Source organism: Notothenia rossii (assembly GCF_949606895.1).
Source record: "Notothenia rossii genome assembly, chromosome: 2".
NCBI lineage: Eukaryota > Metazoa > Chordata > Actinopteri > Perciformes > Nototheniidae > Notothenia > Notothenia rossii.
Window position 1 is genome coordinate 8,983,218 of NC_136904.1, and position 24,221 is coordinate 9,007,438.

The following is a 24,221-nucleotide window of genomic DNA, read 5'->3' on the forward strand; positions in this document are numbered from 1 at the left end:
CACACACACACACACACACACACACACACACACACACACACACACACACACACACACACACACACACACACACACACACACACACACACACACACACACACACACACACACACACACACACACACACACACACACACACACACACACACACACACACAGAAACGAAGACAGAAGTAGAACAAATGTTATTAGGCTACAGAGGAGGATATCACTAGCAACGTAAAATGCCCTTTTAACAATAGAGGGAATGGACATACCTGGTAATTCACTTAACCTTTTTAATGTCGTTGTGGCGGATATCCTTTCATTTCTCCGCCATCCAAAAGCACTTCTCACTGTTGACGCTGCTGTGTGATACAGTTAACAAACTGGTACACTATATTGTAGTACATCCTAGTAAAGCGATGGGAATACTGCGCCCCAAAGTACAGAATACACCTCCATTATGCATTACACATCTAAGATATTTAAGCTCTTTGTAAGAGTTAAGTCTTGGAGCCGTGCCGTGTCATTCTGTGGGGGATGATAGGGAGCTTTAGTCATGTCTGTATTAGCGGGATGACTTCCAAAGCCTCTGGGATGGCGTGTTACAACCACTAGCTCCAGTCAGTCCCTACGTTGATACCCAACGCTGCCTGGCCCTAAGCACCAGATCAGAACCCCAAATAGGCCTTGCATTAAAAAGGGGATAAGCCCAACCACAGGGACCGACTATTCACCCAACAAGATCAAATGTGTCGCTGTAGGTTTATTGTGAGTGGAAATAAACAGTAACGCAGTTGGTTCAACGGTCCAGCGTGGGGATGGAGCCAAGGAGCTCTGATTTCAGTTTTGTGCATGTGGGAAGAAAAAGGCCGTATAAGTATTACTATGCTTTACAAAAAGTCTTAGGGAGAAGAAGTGAGACTTGAGACCTGTGAACATCGACTGACATGAATTCCGGGACACGTGTCGTCTTCAAAAGTGGGAAAGGCAGTGTTTTCCCTTCTTGGAGCAGGAGAACATGGCTCTTATTCTAAGATAAATACCGCCCATCTGTCTGGTACTGTATGGTGCCGGGTGTGTGTGCCAACATTGGAGCCCTTCAAGAGACACTTAGGTCTGTGTGTATATTTTCACAGTCTGATTGAAGTAAAACACAGCCTTTAATGTGTCATTTCAAGTGAACACTGTGCCCAAATGAAAACACACACACCTACAAGCCCCACTTAATTGAAGGCTACAGGTTTTCACATAGCAGACAGTTTTTTCTTGTCTTTTTTTCCAAGGGGAGAAAAGAGAGCACTTTTTGAAATCAATATTCTCAACTTGTTTTCCTGCAAATTAAAGCTGCCATTCTCAGCCTGGTGTCACCGGGGACCAGCACGGAGAGACGGAGAGGGATAAGAACTGCTGCAGCAAAGTTTTGTATTTCAAGGGGAAAAAAAATGTGAAACGTAATCCTGCATTATCTCAAAATGACAAAGACAGGGAGGGAGAGAAATAGAAAGACGGAAAAATATACAGTATACACCAGAAGGGAGATGCTATTTCTGTTTCTGTCAGAATAGGGGAGGATATCGAACAAATAAAAGAATCAAAATACCATGACAGGATCATCATTTCAAATGTCCCTCATCGATTCTCTTTGAGATATAACATAAAACAGAGTCCGTTACACTAACGTGGTGTTGACATACTTTCCATCCGTGGGAGAAGAATTTCATTGGTACAAGTTTCCATCTCAATAACATGCAATTGCCTGCAGTTAGTCTACATAGCATGCAATTTACACACAAGACTGCACTCTTCTCGCTGTCTGCTCCGCTAGACCAGGACTGTACTTTGCCATAAAAACACATACACTCTTCAGGAAGCTTTGTAGTGCCTAAAAACCTCAATTAGGTGCATCAATATTTGATGGAATGGCTCTGATAAGGTCTGCCCCCCCCCCCCTCTAGTGCCCCTGTGCTGGCGTGATGTCTTTAATTGTTGGCCCAAAGCGCTGGAGACAGACAAGACTTTGTTTTCCCAGTAATGGATGGCTCTGTCCCTAACATAATATTGAGACTGGCTGTTTTGCAAGCATGGCTGCCGCACTTCTGACCTGCAGTGTGAGTGGAAAACGGGTGTTGACAGTAGTGGCGGAAAATGGAGTGCCATGTTTGTGATGAGCAGTGGAGAAACATCCCCCGACATGATGTGGGTGAGTATACTGGCACTCCACTTACTCCTGAGAGCAGCATCCATTGTTTCTCCCCCACATCCAACTCTTACAACAAAGAACTTCTCCATCCCCGTGTATCACCAGGCAGTATATACATCAGACGAGGCTCTTTAAAACTATCTTTTTATTCCACTTTATCACAAAACAAAACATCTTAGCAGTTTGTGTAGCCCGTGCTGGGAAGGAGCAGGGAGAATAAAGTATTATTTTATCTGCCCCTTATTTAAAAATCGATGGTCAGTCACAGCTGCTTACAACCAATAATTACAGTCAAATGAAACCCACAATATAGTCAAAGTCAACAACAATCTACCATAAGTAGGGATGTCCCGATCACCTTTTTTTGCTCCCGATCCGATTCCGATCATTTGATTTTGACAATTTGCCGATACCGATTTTTGCCGATCCGATCTTTATGCAATGCATTTAGAGAAAAAAAAGCATTCAAGTTTTCCCTTAAGGTTATTTTTTTATTTAAATTGGATATTCTATCCAACATGGATATAGCTTCTTTCTTTCACAGCAGCATTGGATCAGTTCAGTTGTGCAGCATTGGATCAGTTCAGTTGTGCAGCATTGGATCAAAACAAAATAAAGCTTATCAGTACTCGTTAGCTTACTGCTACAATTAGACACTGCGCCCTGCCCACTCTGTTGCCAGATTTGAGAGAAATAAGCGACCAGGTCTATGAAAACAAGCCCCAAAGAAGCAACACATACATGATGTTGTGTAATTTGAAACCAAAACTAAGGCCTCAGGATGACTTTAAGACTTGGACATGGTCATTTTTGTTTTGTAACATTGAATACAAAATTAAAAAAAAAGTATTTAAAAAAATAAAAAAATAAATCCCGATCCCCGATTTTTTTTCTCCCGATTCCGATCTTTTGAAAATCACGTGATCGACTCCGATCCCCGATCACGTGATCGGATCGGGACATCTCTAACCATAAGCGAAACAGATTACCCGACATCTTCAAACTGTCTAATTATTCTTTCTTTAGACATTTTTTTAAACCCAAATATGTTCATACAATAATTTAGTAAATCAACATTTCAAGGGGAAATCATGAAAGCCTGTCCTCACCCTCCCTGCCTCCCTTATCTCCTCTGTTGTGTGTGTTACTTTCACCTTGGCATGCAGCATCCTCCTTCCTCGTCTGTGCTCCTCTTCCAGGACCCCTGAGCTGTCCTGGGAGGTGCCTTTACTAAGGGATTTCTCTTCATTGACTTCCTGGGTAAATTGATTTTAATAGCCAACACTTGGGGCCTTTTCTCACGGTCTCCTCTTTCAGCAACGGCAGGCTCCGTCACGCCCTGCCATATTTCTCCACTCAGGACGTCTGGGCTATTTTCCAGGGCTATTGGAATAAGAACTGACGAATCCCTTTCAAGGTCCCAAGGAGATAATCTCCTGTCATTTCTGATTTGCATAACATTATTTAAAATTTAATGTAATGGCATTAAGTAATAGAAGACCCTCCCTTTTCTGTGAGCCCACATCTGTTTGCGGTGTGTGCACAAATGTGTTCATACACTGCGGGTGCTCATCTCCTTTATGGGGTAACAGGAAGTCCCCCTTCCTCGCTGTGCTCTTCTGTCTTTTCTTCCCATCTTCCCAGAGCGACCCCCCCCCTCCAATCCGTCCCAGCTAACTGAGAATATCACGACACTGTACTGAGATAATCAACTGATAGCTCAAAGCAGATGAAAGAGGTATCAGATCTATTTATCTGACACACACACACACACACACACACACACACACACACACACACACACACACACACACACACACACACACACACACACACACACACACACACACACACACACACACACACACACACACACACACACACACACACACACACACACACACACACACACACACACACACACACACACACACACACACACACACACACACACACACACACACACACACACACACACACACACACACACACACAGCTAACAAAGCAGTGTGTTTCAGGGTACGGGGCCAAGGCATAGCCCAGAGGACCGAGGGCCGGATACCGTTCCATTTGTCGGATCCGTACGTGTCCTACTTAGAAGGCTGCAATGGGACTCAATTAGGCTGGAACCAAGACGAGCTGATAACTTAATTTATTAATGAATACAATGGGATGGAGAATGGAGGGATGAGCTTGCTCGTTTGTTCGGGGCTGGCTAGGCCAAACAGCTTCACTACAATAACGTGCTTTCATCGGGACGGAGGTGGGTCAAACAGGGATTACGCAATGGACACTTTAATGACTGTGTGGTGAGTTTGTGAAAAGGGGAACTATTAAAACAGTGTTGTTTCATTACGTGATTAAGTTTGAGCAAAACAAATTGTTATTCAGTGCTATGATAAGTCACTATCTAATCTTGCTTTCTGGTTATGTTTTTCAGTGTATTCCTAAAAAACAGATGCACACAAACCACACACACTTGCATCCAGACTTGAACTCAGGTAAACGTGTACACAATGTGCAATTGCATTACTGATACATGGTGCACATACACAAATGGAAGAAAGGCCAACACACACAGAAACACGCCATTACACTGCAGACAGACAAGCGCACAAACACACACAAACTCAGGCACACCATCTCTATTCTCTGAGGTAGATGACATTAAAAATAAATTCATTCAGAGTCAATTTGGAGAATGTTTGGCGATGCAGGGCAGGAATACCATCTGAGCTCTGGGAATTGTAGATTGCTCCCCCTCTCCCTAAGGCATGCTCTTTGTCTATCTATTTGGTGTGATTAAAAATACAATGATGAATGCATATTTCTTCCAGATGAATAACTTGAAGGGGTTGGCAGCAGATGAATCAGAGAGCAGTGTGTTGGTAGAGAGACTAGCCAGGTCAGACTGAGTCACAGTCAGATCCTCTGCAGGCTGGACTAAAAGAGGTCATCTGGACAACAGTCTACCACATGGGGCTGGAGCTGGTTACATTCACATTAAAGCTGCAGGCAAGACTTTTATGTAAAAACAAAACATCTAATCATCCTGAAAATGGAGCTGCACTGAAACTAAATTCCCATTCAGCACTTTTAGAGTAGTAATATTCATCTCTATTGTCAGGTTGGCTCATGAATAACATACTGTTCACACATAAAAGTGATACATTGAGCATCTGGACCGAAAGGCAAAACCATGTTCTGGTTAGGAGTTCATAAGAACACATCTAGGGAAGGCTCAAACTGGCTGCAACCAACACTATCTGCAACAGGGACATTTAGTTTAGACTTTCTCAATGCAATCCCATTGAGGACCATCAATTAATGTTTGTCAATTTAAAAAAAAAATACAAAGTTACAGCTGCTGCTATTCGGGGGAAGCCAATGGTTGAAGACGCTTTGTGGAGCTTTATTTAGGTCATAAATGTTAAATGTTGGAAACAATTGCATTTTGTTCCGCCACTCAAAGCTCAGCCCCGACTGTTCTTTGTGCTAATGTAAACACACAAACACATACATGTATTCATGCACCATACATCCACACACACAGTCGGCTACATGCGAAACCTAAGCCTCCCCAGTGCCTTGAGAGGGTCCGGGCTTGAAGGGGAGCGTTTGAGGCTCATATCCCCAGTAGAGATCGCTGCTGGCAGGGCTACTGAGTACCCCCCCCTCCTATTGCCCCCTACAAACCAGTGAAAGAGGAAGGCCCTCCTCTCCTTACATGTCAACTTCAGAGAGCATGCCTCTTGCTGCCTCAAAGCTTTGATACCAAAATAGTCCAGGAAGCCTCTGTCTTAAAAATGCCCCAGCAGACCCTGATTCCGGGGATAGAGGGAGGGAAGAGAAAGCAAGAAGCTGGAAAGACAGAAAACACAGGAGGACTACAATATTACTGGAAAGTGAAGACAGATCGAAAGGCTTCGTATGACTGTTCAACTCGGTAGTGTACTGCAAATTACTCAAACAACAAGATTCAATCTCGACCAACAAATACGTTTTTTTTTTTTTTTTTTAAATGAACTGAATTTGCACTGGAGGACAGGATGAAGAAAGGTGTGAAAGGCCTCCTCTGAGATCCTTGGCTTGCAGGTCTTACAGAGCATCCAGTATGAAACATATGTATATAAATAATACACAATAAATGTTATTCATAGCTGCGCAAAAGAATGCTTTAATAATAGAATTGGTGGTGAGTTTAGAGAGCAGAAGAACCATTGAATATTGGAAAGAAGTCTGTTTTTAATGATCTGCTGCTGAAGTGAAAGAGGGGGAGAGAGATAAGGCAAAGAGATGCTTGGATGGATGGACGGACTGAAAGAGGGGGAGACTTCATTTTGGGTTTTATGATAATTTTCAAAAAATATTAAAATGTGCAACTTTCTGAGGGACAATGAAAGAAACATTGAAGTATGACACGACAGAACACGTTTTCATTCAATAGTGAGGCAATGGCTTTCATGTAACTCAGTGCTGAGATTTGAAATACAGTATGATAAGGAGTATGATAAGACCTTCAAAACTGAAAAACTCACTATTGAATATGGGATAACACTGTTGTCATTGCACAGTACAGGTACTATGTGACTAAATGGTTTCTCGGCATTTGACCCATCCTAGTGTTAGGTTTATGAGGTCTTCTCACCAACCAAATGTTTTGAAGGTTTCGGTCATGGTAACAAGCTACTCCCTCATCTTGTCATAGGAGAGAAAGTGAATTGCTTAAAGGGCAGATGTGAAAGTACTGGAAGAAGGGAGGTGAGCTGCGTTCTGCTGAGGCTGTAACTTTTTGGGGGTTACTACTCTATTACTAGAGGTTGTTAAAAAGTAAAACCATAATACATCTCCTAAAACATCTCATTCAAACACATGTCTTATTCAAGTTTAGCAAAAAAAAGTGAAATGTTACAAGACTACGTTTGTAAAATATTAACACACCGAACGCACCCTAATACAACCCTATTGAACCTCCATTCACCAGATCCTAACAGCTAACAGATGATGTTAACTGGCATTCGTATGACTGGCTTCAAAACTTTTTTTTCTTTCACATGGTAACAAACATCAGGGCAAACATAGGTTACTTCCTCTCTAGACATATTGATAGTGAGTTCCCCAAGAGTCCACAGCAAATTTCTTATCATTCTCTGAACTACAGAAACTTTTAGTCTAGCGGTACTACAGACAAGTGAGTACCGTCATGTTTTCACAATGTTGGCACCGAATTGTTACTGAAGTATCTGTTCTCGTGATATCCTTTCTTAGGACTGAGAGTGAAAAGTAGAGCCTTTCCTAGAAGTGCAGATGCTCCAGCATTGAGTAGACATCATGCCTGCACCTGGACTACAGACATGTGGGTTCATACAGCAGTATGGCAGAGAGTAAGAAGGGGACTAGCACTTACTGGACTCCCCTCTCTGCTGTTCGGCTCGACATGCTACATTGCAGGCCTGTTTGGCTGACTTGATGGCCGTCTTGGTTTACGGGCCAGCTCACTTGCCCAGTTAGCCAGAAGGCCTATGTTGGCACAGTGGCTCATTCTGCAGGGAGACCTATTGGTCTATTCAGCTCCAAGCTCCCCTACTTACTCAACACATAGGTCTGGGTTACCTTGCTCATTCAGCAATGCCTAGCACTAGTCAGATGAAAGCACTTGCACCTGTCAAACAAACTGCTGGATCTGTGATAAATTAATGATCAAATGGCTGACTGAGAAGAACAGTGGCACTACAGAGTCATGTAAGAACCAAAGCAAAAGAAAGGTAAAAAGATGGAAAGGGTGAGAGACGAAAAGAAAGAAAGAGAGAGAAAGAGAGAGAGAGAGAGAGAGAGAGAGAGAGATGACAACAGAATGGTAAAGAAAGAGAAAGAAAATACGAGATTGGATATATGAAGATAGGGACGGAAGAATAGAAAGAGAAACTGATATCAAAACCAAACATATTAACGTGTGTGTGTGTGTGTGTGTGTGTGTGTGTGTGTGTGTGTGTGTGTGTGTGTGTGTGTGTGTGTGTGTGTGTGTGTGTGTGTGTGTGTGTGTGTGTGTGTGTGTGCATAGTTTCATGTGCCTTCAAAGTAAGAGTGGTGGGAGCAGCTTCTGAGTCGGGTTGCTACAGTACCCTCTAGTTTGTGCAACACACAACGCAGTGGCCATATTCGTTTTTACCCTTTAGTATTACTCTTATTATTAGTAGTAATGTATACTATACTTATTTTGAGGTCCTTTTATGATCAATACAAACTGTTCTAAGCAAACATCTTGCATTCAAAAGCTGCCTACAAACCTGAAATGATGTATTAGTTTGTGACAGTGTTCGTAAACATATACACTTTGATAGAACAGCTTTCTCTTATAGACGAGAGAATAATATCAAATCAAAAGACTTCCTCCAAACACAGTCAAAATTCATTATTCATCTGCAGTACTTTTGTGGGGGGGCTTAACACAGGCACACACTCCGTCTGTGTGCGTGATTGAATATACTTTAGGGGGCGAGAGATTGCTTATGGCTTCTGAGGAAAAAAGGGAGAAGATGTCAAAAAAGGGTTTGTGTAAACAACGGATGATTGTGGGTTCTTGTAGTCGCTGTGAGACTTGTTCATCTCGGCACATTTCCATCCCCATTATGTCGTCCAGGCATTGTGATGGGAGCGCGGCAGCTCATCTCATATGCAGTTATCCAGCTAACTACCAGCCTTCCCCCTGCTGCTCCGCCGGCCTTTGATAAGAACAGAGGGAAATTAAAATCATGAACCTGAATTATGAATCCAATGACAAGACTCTCTTGGCTATCTCTCCTCCGCTCTCTCACTTGTACTCCTGTTCTTTACTTCCCTTTCATTCCTAGTGTTGTTCTCTTTCGCTTTTTTCTTTTTCCCCAACACCGCACCCCCTTCTCTTTCGGTTACTGAGGATTCAACTGCTAGCATATTCCATAAGAGAGAGAGGGAAAAAAGTTTCAAACGACGAAAACACACAGTTTGATAAAAACTGACGAGGGACTCAATTAAGGCTTCGCTGTCAAAGCAAGAGTGATATTTTATTAAGTGGCAGTGTGCCATTCGATGGGTACATCAAGCGACACATCTGTAGACGAGAGGACTGCAGCAGCCGGGTAAGAGGGACACGTGTTGCCACTTTCAGGAAACATCAGTCAAACGTCACTTCATCACGTCTGCTGAAAAATTAAGAGGCCGCGAAATCAGGATGCTCATTTACTTTTTCATTGCACCACCCTTCGAATATGTGGCTGTCCTCCTTTTCTTTCCATTTATTTCGAACACATCAGAGCACAAAGGCTCCTGGTATTAGCTTTTGTTACATTACCACCAGAACAAGAGCGACCAAGTTTCTGCCACATCAGACAGGGGAAACAACCAAAGACCCCGCATTGTCGCCGAGCCGCTTTTAAGAAACAGATTTATAGGCCAGCGCATAGGCTTTGTAACTGTGTCTTATGTTTCGCTTGTAATTCTGTTTCCATGACTCCTGATTCAGCATATTAAAACAGGTGAAGTAAACGTGGCAGAAACATTGCCGTTATCTTGTGAACAGGGACAGCTATCTGTGTTGAAATAATGATATTTGACAACATTTTAGACAGAATAAGCTCAGCGCGAGATGTACTGTATTCAAAAATAGCAATTGTGTCAAATCAAAATGAGCCTTAACTGGCATGTCAGTTTCACAAGTGTACTGTGAGGATTCTCTTACGTCTACAATGACAGCACTAAAATCATTTAATGCTATATTGTATACGACATGTATCCTATTTTTCTCTCAGGTTTGTACTTTGTTGTCTCACAGATCTGATGACTGGGTGCTTCGGCTTTGACCCAAACAGACTTTACTATTGTTTGCATATATAAATTAAAACCCAGTCTACCGTTGAATTCATTTGAAGTCGCTCTGGTTGAGAAACTCAGACAAAGACAGCTACATTCCCTTTTTACATTTGGGGTAAACAGAGGATTTGAGTATCAATGGTATATACACGCCTGGTTGTTTGTGTGGACAACCGCTTATATATTCAGCAAGTTCCACTCTACTTTAAATTTCTTTTTAAATAAAAGTAAAGTTAATCCTTCAGAGAGCAGACATGGTGGTGTAGTTAAAAAGGAAACAGCGGCGCTCTGATGTTCCTGGAAGGGGCCATGGTGTTACAGCGAGATTAAACTTTAATTCTGAAGTCTCTCTTGTAATTGAGATTCTCTTGTAGGATGTCGTAGTACAGAGAAAAAAAAAAAACCTTTCCACCAACACACACTCACCAATATGTGTGTGCATTGGTTTACATGTTGTATGGGTCTGCATGCCAACATGTCTACACTATGTTTGTGTAAGCACGTGGTGGAGCTGACACTGGGCTGTACAGGAGCTCAGCGCTGACCATACATAGTCTGTTTCATGTAGAACAAAAGCTCTGTTGGAGGACACAAAAGGCCAGGTTCAAAAGCATCGCAGGCGTCAGGAGCCCAGGCCTAGATACATGAAACAATCAGTGTAAACTTGTCCACAGCTAAGAGGGCTGTGACGCACATACTGTACAGCAATGCTCCTCGCGCTCAACAGGCACGGCTCTGTCCACATAACACGAGATTAAAGAGCGGGTTAAGATCAAACACTGGCGTTGATGATGAGCGCAAAGGACTGTTGTTGTGTTTTATCATTGATTAATAAGTTGCTCCCAAGACGAGGGATAATGTATGCTTGCTGCGACTGGAAGCTCTGTTCTGTGTAGTTGGCATGGGTGTGTGGAGGGTAGAGAAAAAAGCAGAGGACATATATGCAAAGGAGGTTTGCTTACATGTACTGTACATGCATGTTTACAGCTGAATATTATATGATATTGAGATGAGTGACGGTGGCCACATTTTAATGACAGCTCGCGGAGATACTGACGGATTCAGGCACTGACGATCTGAATCGAGGTTACTGCACTTGTAAGGATTTGCTTTGGTGTATGGTGGTGCAAACATAAACAACATAAGACAATGAGTTGTAAGAGGTCGAAATGTAACGATTGCAAAAAGAAAAATATTTTTAAAATACTACTTAAAATTAAAAAGAGCATAAAGACAAGTATTTACAGCAAATGTAAATATACAAAATAATCAATGTATGACGAGATATGACAAACTGCAGTGTATTATATTATTATAAATACTTGGAAAACCTAAGAGTTCCTGAACAAGCGGCAGTTATTATATACAGTAATAAAGAAAATATACACACAGCCTAAATGTCTGAAGGTCCCACCCCCCCTTCCTGTTTGTCCCTAATTTCTTCTCCTCTCCCTCCATCACTCTCTCCAGGATATTTATGAGTGATAGATCTGTCAGCGCTCGCGCTAAACAAATGAAAGTTGCAGCTTGTGCCATAGAGGCGACGCTTTCATCAGCGCTCGGCTTTGTTTGAAGTGAGCCCCCGCCTCTCTCTCGTACCACCGTTGAACTTGATGAGTTACTAGTTGGGAATGTGACATTTACATTCAGCTACCACATGTAGCATAACCGTGTTTAGATTTCAGCTTCAGAAAGCGTATGTGGTATTATTGGTCTGTCGTGTGATTTTATAACATTTCATTAAGAGTTACATTTGAGTGCTCTAAGGAAATGAAAACTCATAACAGTAGTCAGTGTTGTTATCACCAGATAACAGTTCAACTCAAATCAGACAGGCTATGTTTAACATATCAGTAATGTCATTTTTTAACTGAGTATTGTGAATTTAACATCATCTGAAATCTGATGTATACTTTTTATGAAGCACTGATTTACCAATACGGATTTCAGTTTTACTCTATAGTTAAACATCCACTAAATATGACTTTGGAGCAGATTTTTGCAAACCACCACCACCAAATGTTAGGCCACTAATGCAGGAAGCGAGTTATTTTCTCCCATTACCCCCTTAGATACTCAGTTCTAGTGGAACTAGACCAGGGGTGTCAAACTCAAGGCCCGGGGACCAAATCCGGCCCGCGGCTTCATTTCATGTGGCCTGCAAGAGCTTGCAAAAAATATATTAAGTTTATTATACAGTTAAATGCCGCTTTACAGAACCACGCTGCCAATAAACTACATGTCCCACAATGCATCTCGTTTTGGGACATGAGCACTGAAGAGAATTGCTATTATTTGCCCCAGACTTCTGCTTTCATACGTAGTTAATTATGAAGTTATTACCCTATCCGATAATAATCCAATGAAGAAGCAATATTGTAATTGTAACATTACTTTATATATATCATATATTTATATAGTCTTAAAGTTACAACCGACCCTTAGAGTGAAACCATAATGCTAATGTGGCGCGTGATGAAATTGAGTTTGACACCCCTGCACAAGACGAAGCCTTTAAGCGTTTCACTAATATACTAAAAAGAAATGTAAAAATATCTAACTTATTATATTTACCAGTATTGTTACTATTTATCATTAGTAAATCGTTTCAATCTTAGGAATGTTGTTGTGATGACAAAATAAGCAGACACTCTCACAATCTGCATTTACATTTTTTTAGGCTGAAGACAAAAACAATGTATTCTATAAAAAAGCAGGCGCTGTGCTTTATCCATCACTTCATAGTCCTGGAACTGTGTCCCGTGTAAATAGCTCAGCAGAAAAAACATGCATCACGCAACCTACATTAACAATCACGTATTGAACGAAGGACGGTAAGGTAGGCGACGTGTATTTGTATTAGAGAATGTCTGCGTAAATGTGTTGTGTGTGTGAAAGGCAGTGAGGTAGAGTTCAGTGTTTTGTTCCCTGCAGGCTGTTCTGCTTTCCCCAGATCCCGGTGTGTTGTCAGCCCAGGGGCATTGTGTCTAGTTTGGCCTAGCACTGGTCCCTTCACTTTGCTACTGTTTCACAAAAACCCACTCTTTATCAATGTTTCACATACTGTATGTGCTTTTTATTTAATCCATAATTTGTCCTCGGCATGATTTGCAACAAGTCTGACTTTAACTGTTGGCTGAAAGGCTGTCAGGTCACAGCTTTGACTGCATGTATAGAAGGGAGTGCTTAACAATTAACCCCTATAATGTTGGGTCATGGATTGACAAATTGACAAACACATGGGCCAAAAGGTAAGCATTCCTCCGTCTATGTGGTGTGTGAGAGAATGTTCAGGGTGTACTATGCAGATGGCCCTGTGTCTCTAGCTTCTGTTTCCCCTAGAGTGACTGCATTGAAACAGACAAATAATAAACATAATAGTGGGTGTGAGTCAGGAGAGCATCAATCATACAAAGTGCTGAGGCCTAAAGCACAAAACTAGAAAACTCCAGCACAAGAACTCCTAAGGGATACACACACATACACACATAGAAACAATGCCTGCAGGGAGACAGCTGAGCACACTCACAGCCAAACAAGTGCTGGAGAATCTGCTTTGTTAAGTTGCAACAGTTCAAGTTCACTACAATCTGTCCTCGCTGTCAACAGACAACTTAGGTGACAGTGTTTGGTAAAGCATGGGCTTCAAAACATGTGACAGTTGTGGGCAGTAAAGTTGGGCAAATCCATTTTGACAGGAAAGTTTGTAGAGCTAAGATAAATGATGACCAACTGTGACCCACCAAGGTCAATGATGGTACTAATAAGCTACTTTGTTGAATAAGGAATTAATACAGAGATGAATGTTGATGTCAAACACGGTGTTTAGAGGTAACACTATTGGTCTTTTTTTAAGCTGACTATACAAGTCCATATTACATATTAAAGCTTATTGAGAGAAACTTATTTAAAAAGGGGTCAATTGAAGATTCAACTTATTGTCATTACGTAGTACAGAAACGGTTTCTCTGCATTTGACCCATCCTAGTGTTAGGAGCAGTGGGCTGCCATTATGAACGGCACCCGGGGAGCAGTGTAGGGAACGGTGCCTTGCTCAGGGACACCTTGGTAGCACTTGGTCTTTCCGGGACTTGAACTGGTGACCTTCCAGTTGCCAAGCCAACCACCACCCTGTACTACGGCCATGGCAAAATGTTCATGTCACTTTTTAATAAGGGTGGGTGTGTTTCGGGCAACTGTAAAATTGCTGCGGCATCAAGGGTGAACAAAGTTTGTTTTACTAAGCACAAAACATCCACCTGTTGCAGACAAAAAAACGAACTGCGTTTTTGAAAATGAAATATTGAGGTTGTTGCTCAATGTCCTTTATATGTCTGGGATGTTTTCATAATAACCAAAAGGCCAATTCAGTTGAACAAACTCCAACAGTTTGTGAGTAAGTCTGACCCTTGTTTGTTCAAATGACTTGTGGCCTGGTGCAGGCTCACATGCTTACACAAACACACATGCACAACAATGTTTAGTCTCCTCCAGATATGCAAGTGTGTATCCAAAAGTGTGAGGTAAACAAGTTTAATCATCCTGTTCCACATCGGTTCCACTGACAGTTCACGTTAGCATACTGGGAAGAGATGAGAACGGTGGAGCAGCAGGGCTTTCACCCTAACTCAGGCTATTAGTAGAAAACACCGCAAAGAAGGCGGAAATGTAAAAAACGACTATAAATAGTAAGGTGGTGATGTCACAGAGCACTAATCGGATACACATATATATATTTGTGGAGGAGAACTTAACAGGCCTTTAAATTATGCATTTATCAAACAAGGCTTAATATGAACAGACAAGGAGCTTGGCAATCTGGCAGCCATCTGGAAGACAGGCCTGTCAGTCACAGAGAGGTGAGAAAGAGGGTCGGCTGAACTCTGGGTTAACCCCAGAGAGAGGAAGAACGAAAGGGCAAGGGAAACAGAGAGCAAGACAGACTCAAAAAAGGAGAAGACGATGCAAAGTTGAAGTTGAGAAAGACAGTGAGAGAAGTTGGGTGTAAAGGTTACATTGACGGATATGAAGACCACAGAAGTTGATTTGGACATTGCTAAAGATGGGCGGGGGGGTCAAGTATCATTGACGCCAAAACAAGGTCAGTGAGAGAGGCGTGTTTTTGACAGCTCTGGTGAAAAGCATGGTCAGGGTCATCATCTCTCAGTTTAACAAATAGCCATATGTACACACACACACAAAGCTGTTAGTGTCTCACAACGACACACATACACACAGCTAACCACACACACGGTTGAAGAGCTACTTCCTGACTCCCACCAAAAAAAAAGCATCCCTTCTTTCTGGCTCACACAGAGTACAGTCCACATTCCAGAAGCATCCAACACACACTTACTTCACTTCTTACTAAAGTTGTGGTGTGTCTGACTGCAGCCTGCACCTCGTGAACCCTGTTGACATGCTGCGCTGTTGTTGTTAATATCGTTGTCGGTTTCAGTCGTGTGTTACAAATATGCTGCGGGTGCTGCGCAAAAGCATACAATCAGAAAGCTCTCCAAATGGCACATAGTTACACAACCAGGCTGATCGGTTGCCATTGGCAGCGTCTTTATTCCACAGATGGGACACAGTAACGAGGCGAAGAAGAAGACAACTGACAAGACTGCGATACAAGCAAGGAACGATACTTCTTCCAGCTCACGCTGCACTTTGATTCGCTCCCTCCAGTGGTTAGAGCGATTTAGATTTTAACCGCCTTTCGTGTGCTTAGACTCTTTTTCTCCTTTAAAATCCAAGTCTGATTTTACATTGTTCCGCACCTAAGTTATGTATGACAAACGCCTGGGGCCAAATCACCATCAAAGCAGCACGTCGCAGGAACACGGAGCTTCCGAGATTCCTAGTGATGACAGATGTCACTTTTGAAGTGAGCGCGGGGATGAAAGTGGCGGGATGTGACGGGCGGCATGAGGACAGCCTCTCCGCCGCGACCTGCCATCATCAGTGCTGCTGAGGTTTAATGGGGAGAGACTGGAGTGGCCTGGGAGCTCCAACGGCCGTCTGGGGTGTCTGTGTCGGTGCCCAGTAGGGGCCGAGGCTAAAATGTTGTAGGCACCTAACCTGAAAGCAGCCAGCACCCAACCTGGCAGCCTCTCAGCCAGCCTCCACCCTGCCTCTGCCACCCGATTGGGATGGAAGTGTCTCCCTCCGTTACACCGGCTGCTCTGCCAGTGGATTCGTCAGGGTATAGAGAGAATAACTAATCTAAGGGAACCAGCGGCCTGGAATCAAAGGGACACTGGCTTCTCTCTTCCTTGTGTGTAGCAGCGCTCACCTGGGTACTATCCCCGGTGTGACAGAGCGAGCAGCAAGAGGACTTGGTAAACAAGGCAGAGCCATGCAACTTTCAAACAGAGAGGCAGCAAGTGCAGGGAAACCAAAACAAACTCTTAACTCGGGAAATTCACACAACGTTTTCCCCCTGCCTTCCCCACTGTTCCCTGTGTCTTTATTGCGGCTTGATATGTCACCACTGTCTTTATCTCCTACTTACTCAGGACTTCAAGTGGCTGTCTCTATTTTGCTGGGCCATAAATTATTCAGTGCCATGTGTCTTCTTAGTATCTGCGCTTTCCATTGGGATGCTATCGTATCCCCTGTTCTGCGAGAGGGGCTTGCTGCTTTGAGACAGAGTTTGCAAAAGGTAACACAGGAACTTCAGCACCGACAACCACTTTCTTAGTAGGAGCTCTTGTCAAGTACATATATTTGTTCCGGCACAGAGAAATATGAAAAAGAAAAACAAGGGGGAAAAAAAGTTGTATCTGAATACAACATGGAAACCAACAAGCTCCACTGCTGCTACTACAACAACTTGGACTAGTATCGGAGCTTAAAATAATGACAGTATTCCATATAGAGGCGTGTGTTTTGTTTCCCCCCAGCGCGCGCATGTATGTGTGTGTGTCTGTATGTATGTGTGTCGCCCATGGACCCCACTGTATGTAAATAGCCATATGAGACTGCATAGCATTACTGTCCAGACATTGAAGAGGTGACCTGATCCCAATTAATCACACAATCCCAGGGAGAACTGTCACATCCCATCTCCATCAGCAGAAGCATCCTGTTCTGTCTCCCTCTCTTGTCATCTCCTGTTCCTCCATCTCCATTCCTCTCTCGCTCACACACACAGGCAACAGACGCCGCGCATGCACTCACCACCAAGCCCATCATCCTCTCACCAATCTTCCCCCTCCCTTGTTTTATTTAAAAAACAGAGGGTCTAACGTTGACAGGTCAGCTGGCATGGGCCAGTCGGTCCCCACCTGTCCCCTAGCTTCTTCCCCCCCCAGAAGGCAAAGTGCCAGAAGAGCAGAGAAGAGGCACTTCTATCTTTACAGCTGCCAAAACAGGAAGCCGCCCAAGGCTTTCTATCCCCAAAAGAGACTGGAGGTTTGCTTTGCACTGGTACCCGTGAAGGAGCTTCAATCTTATCACATTTGTCAACAAGAGTGCATTGGGGTGAAGATGGTGACAAAAAGATTCGGGCTGTTTTATTAAAACGTGACACGATAACACATGTTTGTAATGCCAATGTGTTGTAAACATCAATAGGTAGATTGAACCTTCTTTTAAATACAGTATGCATATCTTTACTGACTGACATGACTGTGGATGTAGGGCCTTTGAAGCTCAGAGGGATGACTGTGTCGGAGGTGTCACATGAATCCACACAAACGAGCCTGAGCTATAGCTTTGCAAAGAGAAATCAGTGTTACAAGAATTTTATATTTGTGCTGTCACTTGATATTCTTTCTGGGAGGGACTTCAGGAGTTGAACCGCAACATGCCAAAGTATGTATGAAAAACATACCAAGGAAAAAAAAAAAATGTTCTGAAGGAGAGGGGACAAAAAAACGAACATCTACCTGACGAATTTCCACTCCTTTGTGACCTGCAACTGAAAGCATTGGTCTAATGAGGGTTGTCTGTTGAATCCATCAGCAACACCAAAATGAAACGTATCCCTTTTTTCTCTGCTTCTCTTTTAGACACGGATACAAGTGGAGATCAAAACACCGGGTATGTCTATAAAGTGGCATACTGGATACAGGAGTCATGTCTCACCTTTTGTCTTGATTCATCCTGATATAACCATTTGGAGTATTCCCTTTGAAAAACGGAGGACTGGCATCTCGAGAAATCACAGTAGAAGTCAGGAGACTATGTATCACATGTCGTTAAAGTTCTATTGTTTCACCCATCTGTTCGCACACTTTCTCATGTCAGCGTGTTCAAGCTGTTCCCTTTTGGGCTGTTTCAGCTACAGGACTGTGACACGACATCATCTGCAAAACGACAGGGATTTTTGTCCTCATTCAAACAATTTGAGACAGAAAGATCCTTTTTAAAAGTTGGGTTGAGAAATAACTTTTTGGCAGACAAGTTGAAATCAAATGAAATGTGTTATGAAACTGCGTGTGGAAATGTACTTGCCTATGATTCAAAGAGGTTTTATGAATATCTTAGTTTCTCACACTATTCCTCTCTGTCTGTACAGCCCCTTCTGCAGGCTCCATAGCTACTCATTAGTGGTTGAGTCTGTGAACGATGATTGTAATTGCATTTGCTGTAAAAAAGAAGCCCAGGGAGAGAGAGAGCTGGGGAGTACTGGGCCAAGGGGCCATTGTTGCGGCCTGCAGAGGAACCTGTTTAGAGTAAAGATCACATCTTGGGAATCATCCTTAGAGGAGAGAGGAGGAGGAGAACGGTGGGTCTTCATCTCAACATGGCATATCAAATGGGAACTGGGAAACAATGGAACACTGGGATAAGTATTTACGTTGGTAATGAGGCCCCTTGTGGCTTTCTCCTTCTTAAATCGTGTTAATCAGCAGGTGAGTGAGGGCTGTTTCAGTGGGAATCCACAAAGGACGGTGAAGGTGTGTGCAACAATCAGATCTCTAACAACACCATTAACAGCAGCCACAGCTATAGAGACATATCCCTCTATGAGTGAGAGAGAGCAATCTTCACGTCCCCTCAGAATCAAATACGTTTAATCTTTTCCAAGAAATACCTAGGCTAAATATTCCTAGTTAAATACTTCTTTAATACACGTTATTTTGTATTGTTGTTAAGATACTTTTGAATGGACTGGACTTACTTATTATAGAATTGACAACATCAACATTGTCAGAAGCTTAAGGTACTGGAGCTAGAGAAAAGAAGACAGTGAGAGAAAGAACAATTTAAAACATTGTTCTTACATATATATAAATAAAAAGTATCATTCAAAATAAATGTTGACTTAAAGGTAGGGTAGGTAAGAATGGAGAAACCAGCTCGAGTGCGCTACAATTTGAAAGTACTCTGCCCCTTCCTTCAGACTTCCTTACAGAGCCCCTCCTCCAACACACACGAACGCGCACATGACCAATGAGGGCACGAGATAAGTTTGTGCACAGATGGAAGGCTGACAGGCAGGTAGGCCATCCAGTTATTTTAGCCGGGTCGGCTCAGATGATTGGTCGTGCTTTTTACAGCGCCACGGCTTCCACAGATGAAATATTTGTATGTATTTATTGTCAAAGCATTTAATATATTCATTGCTATCGGGATGTTAAGAGCATTCCATGGAATATAACAAAAAGTGTTTCTGAAGTGAATTACCTACCCTACCTTTAAGATAAATATTAAAAGAAAAATGAACACATAAGATCATTCATACACTGATTTTGAAGTGGGAGTAATATTGTATAGAGAAAACATTTATGTTATTATGGCAAGTTAAATACACTGCAGTATGAGGATAATGCAGATAACATTTGACTAAGGACCTAAACAATCGTCTGTTGGTCCACACTCTGAACCCACGTAAGATATATCAACAACTACAAAAGCACAAAAATAGCCATCATGAAAATAGCAGAGTGTGATTCGTGGTCATGAATTGATGACTCTGGACTTTCATGATAACAAAAAAGGGGGAAAAAAAATAATATCTTTACAAAAAGGAGTTTCCCACAGCTTAAGTGTCTTCTACTGATCAGTTTCAACCGTTCTGGCCTACAGGTCCTTCTATATTGTGTGAACCCTGCAAGGTCCAGCTGCCTTGACATATACTGCTGGTTAATTATGAGCTACAAAGCTCACTGACCTTGTCAAGATCTCTCTACCCTCTCAAAGCAATCCCAGTGTATGGGAGGAGGGGGTACATTCTGTGGCTGTCTGGTTACCCCCAACACACACACAGACACACACACAGACACACACACACACACACACGGCTGTTTACCTGCCAGGTTAAAAGGCTGAAGTCAGTGACAGAAGGAGATTTAACAAGGAAGCAAGGGGAGGTGGAATGGATGAATATGCAGGAAGAGAAGACTGTGTGGGAGAGGGGCAGAGAGGAAGGAGGGTGGAAAGAGAATGACAGTACAAAGCAGAGGGAGGGGGTGAACGGGGGTCACAGAGTGATGAGGGGGTTAAATGCCACAAATGCCATGTCTCAAGGCCTCATAAAGACAAGCTCTGCATTGCACCCAAGGTCAGGGCATGCACACGTGCACCTGTGCAATGGTAGTGGAGGTTTTGTGGCCGGGTGAGCAATTGAGCTACACAGTCTAGCCTGTTAGCGCTTAGTGTCTGGGACAAATGGCCTTGCAAAAATAAATTGTGCACCACTCTTAAAGGGGATTAGAGAGAAATAGATGCTTTTAGCCTTGTCTGCAACAGATGACAATAGAAAGAGGGTTTGTCGAGAGGGATAGAAGAGCAGTGTGAAAAGAGGAGGGGATGAACTGTCTGGCATTGTTTGCCCTTCATACAATGGGGCTCAGCTCATAATGACTGCTGAGAGGGATTTGATATACACTTTTATATGGTTACGAATATGTATTGTGTGGTATGCTGTGTGTTTAGTGTTTTATTATGGAAACATATAGTTTGCTTTTCTTTTGAAGAAACATGATGTGCATGAACCATGCTAACAAAGAAGGCGTACTGTGTTTGAATAACAAAAAGAAAACCCAGGCTGTTTGGGCCTTTAGGAGTCAGTCAATCGTTCCACCCTGGAATTAGAAAGGAGTAATGGCAACATTTCTGAGAGCAAAAAATATACAGATGAAAGCAGACCACAGAGGTATGGATGACAAGTATTTGTGTTTATACTGTATGTTCTTTTCTTCCGCCAAGAAAGAGTCCTTAAGCAATGTCCAACTTGTTTAATTTCAATGTCTGATTGGAACTGTGGGTTATTGAATGGTAAGACCATCACATGCTGTGTGTTGTATTCTCGTCAACAACATATGTTTGTAGTAAGAAATAATAAAAAATGATATGAAACAGTGTTGGAATCCTTCTGCTGGATGATGATAATGGACAAGCCAAGCAGCAGGTTGTGTATGCCAGAGGCCAGCCAGCATGCTCCAAAGTCACTTTAGCCGGCCAGCTAGAACCCAGATGGCTGGCCAAACTGTGGTCAATGGAGTCTGCAGGAGGTGGCATTACAGCCAACCATGGTTATCAAAGCCACCATGATCACTATGGTAACTGAGATCTAGAGTCATCTATTGAGCCAAGTTTTCAATTAGGGGAGGTGGGAGGCAAGAGGACAATATGGGCCATCTTCAGTCCAGGCAGGACAGCAGTAAATCAGACAATGGACACATTATCTTAAAAGATATGCACACATTTACACATGCATGCCATGTACAAATCTAAATACACATGGACACACATATGGTACACACCCTCAGCATCCTAGGCCCAAAACAGCACAAAAAGCTAGACAATGAATTTGAAATGGTTAGGAGTCTGATCCTTTGATCACTTCCAATATCCTGTAACTTTGCCACCTAAACCATTATTGTCCCATGAAGTTAACAGGCAGAGGCAGCCTTCAGCCAATTACAGGACGGCATTAGTGTTAGGCAGGAGGGTGTGTTATATGAGACAACCAATTAAAATCACTTATGGGTAGGGTAATATCCAGTGATTTAGGCCTGAACAAAACGGCTTTGGGAGGATTATCCCTAGCGTAACCCGATCTCATTCTCTTCCACTCAAACACTCTCGTACACTAACGTCCAGGAGCTGAACCGACCAGCTTTGCTAACCTTGTACACACACACACACACACACACACACACACACACACACACACACACACACACACACACACACACACACACACACACACACACACACACACACACACACACACACACACACACACACACACACACACACACACACACACACACACACACACACACACACACACACACACACACACACACACACACACACACACACACACACACACACACACACACACACACACACACACACACACACGCTAGACAGATGACAAGACAACTGGGTATTTGGCTGCATTCATGTACATGCCTTTGTCATTCCCAGACAGACAATGATGAGGCACATTTAAATCTACAGACTATAGACGCAGAGGATTTTTTTTCTCTTTTTAAATTTGAGCTTTTATACTTAAAAGTCCAATGAATCGTGTGAATTTGGTACAACAATGATTCAATTATTAGTAGTGGTGATAAAACAATAATCTGATACACACACAGGACAGAGTAAAGACAAAATGAACTGGAATCTGCACCACACTTACTTTTACTAAATATATGCTTTTTTTAAAACTGGTCTTGCCGTTCTCACTGAACACTTTCAGGGCTTATGATAATATTTGATTTGTACAATTATGTTCCCCAATTACTTGCCCCTTTAATAATCCAAATAAAGCACAACAAAAGATCTTACTTCAAGTCAAAACATCGGCTTAAAGAATAGTGTAGCTTTCAGAACAATATCTATTTACATAGATTAAAAGTAACCAAAAGTAACAATATGCTAATTGTATTCTCAGACATTTGCTGAAGTATAGCTAAGCTAAAAAGACACCACCTGTCAAATAGACAACGATCAATGTGAATCGTGTCTACAATGATCCAGAAAGTCCGCAATACAATATGGCTGATGCCAGTCAATCCTAAGGGATTTACTATTTATGCAGAGGCCTTCAATCTAATCCTTTACTGGTTTGGTTTACATGCCTTGTGTCTGAGCTTTAAAATGTCTCTACACCCTGGGTCAATAGAACAAATGCCAGTTCTGAGTAAATGGAAGGTTCATTATTGATAATGTTGTTGAGATGACTGTTGTCTTTTAAATTGCTATATTTATATGTTAGAACTCAAATGTTCAAACATTTGGACAGGACATCAAACAGATTTACCCTGCCAGCTCTTTGATACCGAGTCTGTGTTATTTCCGGATGAGCCCATGCGAAAAAAGCTGTTTATAGTGCTAGGCATTAACAGCCAGTGAGTTGGCATGTTGAGAATGATCCAAAGGTGAATGAAAAGGTTAATATGCACTAAGACGCTATCAAAAACCCAGAGAGATGGCGAGATTCGGGAACTTCTGTCCTGTATTAAAGGGCCAAAGCTGAACATATTTGATCATATTAACTCAAACGGGAAGAGACTTGAATATTTATAACCACGTTACCAACCAGCGATGTGATCTCAATGTTATCCCAATCGCATCATGTTGTGGATCTCCATTGTTTCACCAGTGTCCCAAGAATTCCTCATTCACATGGTTTGGACAGCAAATAGCTCTCATCTCACTTTTTTTCTGACACGGCCAATCCGCAAGTTCTGTTTGCATTTCAACTACTTGTGGCTCTGCTGTACTGCCAAAGCGCCCACTAATACTCACTATGGGCGTTTTTCAAGGCATCCTCAGCTAACCATTGAAACCGGCCTAAAACCTCAGATGGGCAGATCAGTGTGGGGCTAAGTTTAAACTGGCACAATGGAGTCTACTTCCCTTCACCTCCTGACCACTGAGGCTGACCTCGACAAGCAGAGACATGATTTAAACAACATCAATAACAATAAGGAAATGTACTGTTTTCAGGTTGTTGTGGTGAGCTGTGTGGCGAGACTGGTTTTCACTTTTTCCACATTTCTTGCCTCTTTCCAGGGGGGAAGACAGAGGAAAAAATGAAATGAATACATGCTTTTAAAAGACTTGTAACAACACCATAGTGTGGGAACAAATTGTTGACTTAAATGAGGCTTGGATGAAGAGATGTTGGATATGTAGATAGATGAATAGATAAATAAAAACTGAATTTGCTGACAAAGGGAGAGATCAGTAGTCCAACATAAAATGAGGTAAAAAT

The 24,221-nt window shown here is 42.4% G+C and overlaps 1 protein-coding gene and 1 long non-coding RNA gene across 6 annotated transcripts in view; one reads left to right on the top strand and one right to left on the bottom strand.

Moving 5' to 3' along the window:
* LOC307030739 (uncharacterized protein) overlaps positions 1-24,221 on the top strand; it is a 316,946-nt gene that overhangs the window by 265,920 nt on the left and 26,805 nt on the right. The window contains exon 7 of one of the 4 annotated variants that reach the window (XR_013805767.1): positions 18,049-18,122. The exons of 2 other annotated variants lie outside the window; for them this stretch is intronic. The gene's annotated coding sequence lies outside the window, so the exon portion shown is untranslated. Of the gene's footprint in view, positions 1-18,048; positions 18,123-24,221 lie in introns of those variants that run through there. One more of the 4 variants, XR_013805768.1, reaches the window with a different exon arrangement.
* The window catches only part of LOC307030741, a 193,997-nt gene that overhangs the window by 106,648 nt on the left and 63,128 nt on the right, over positions 1-24,221 (bottom strand). The gene's annotated exons all lie outside the window — the stretch shown is intronic.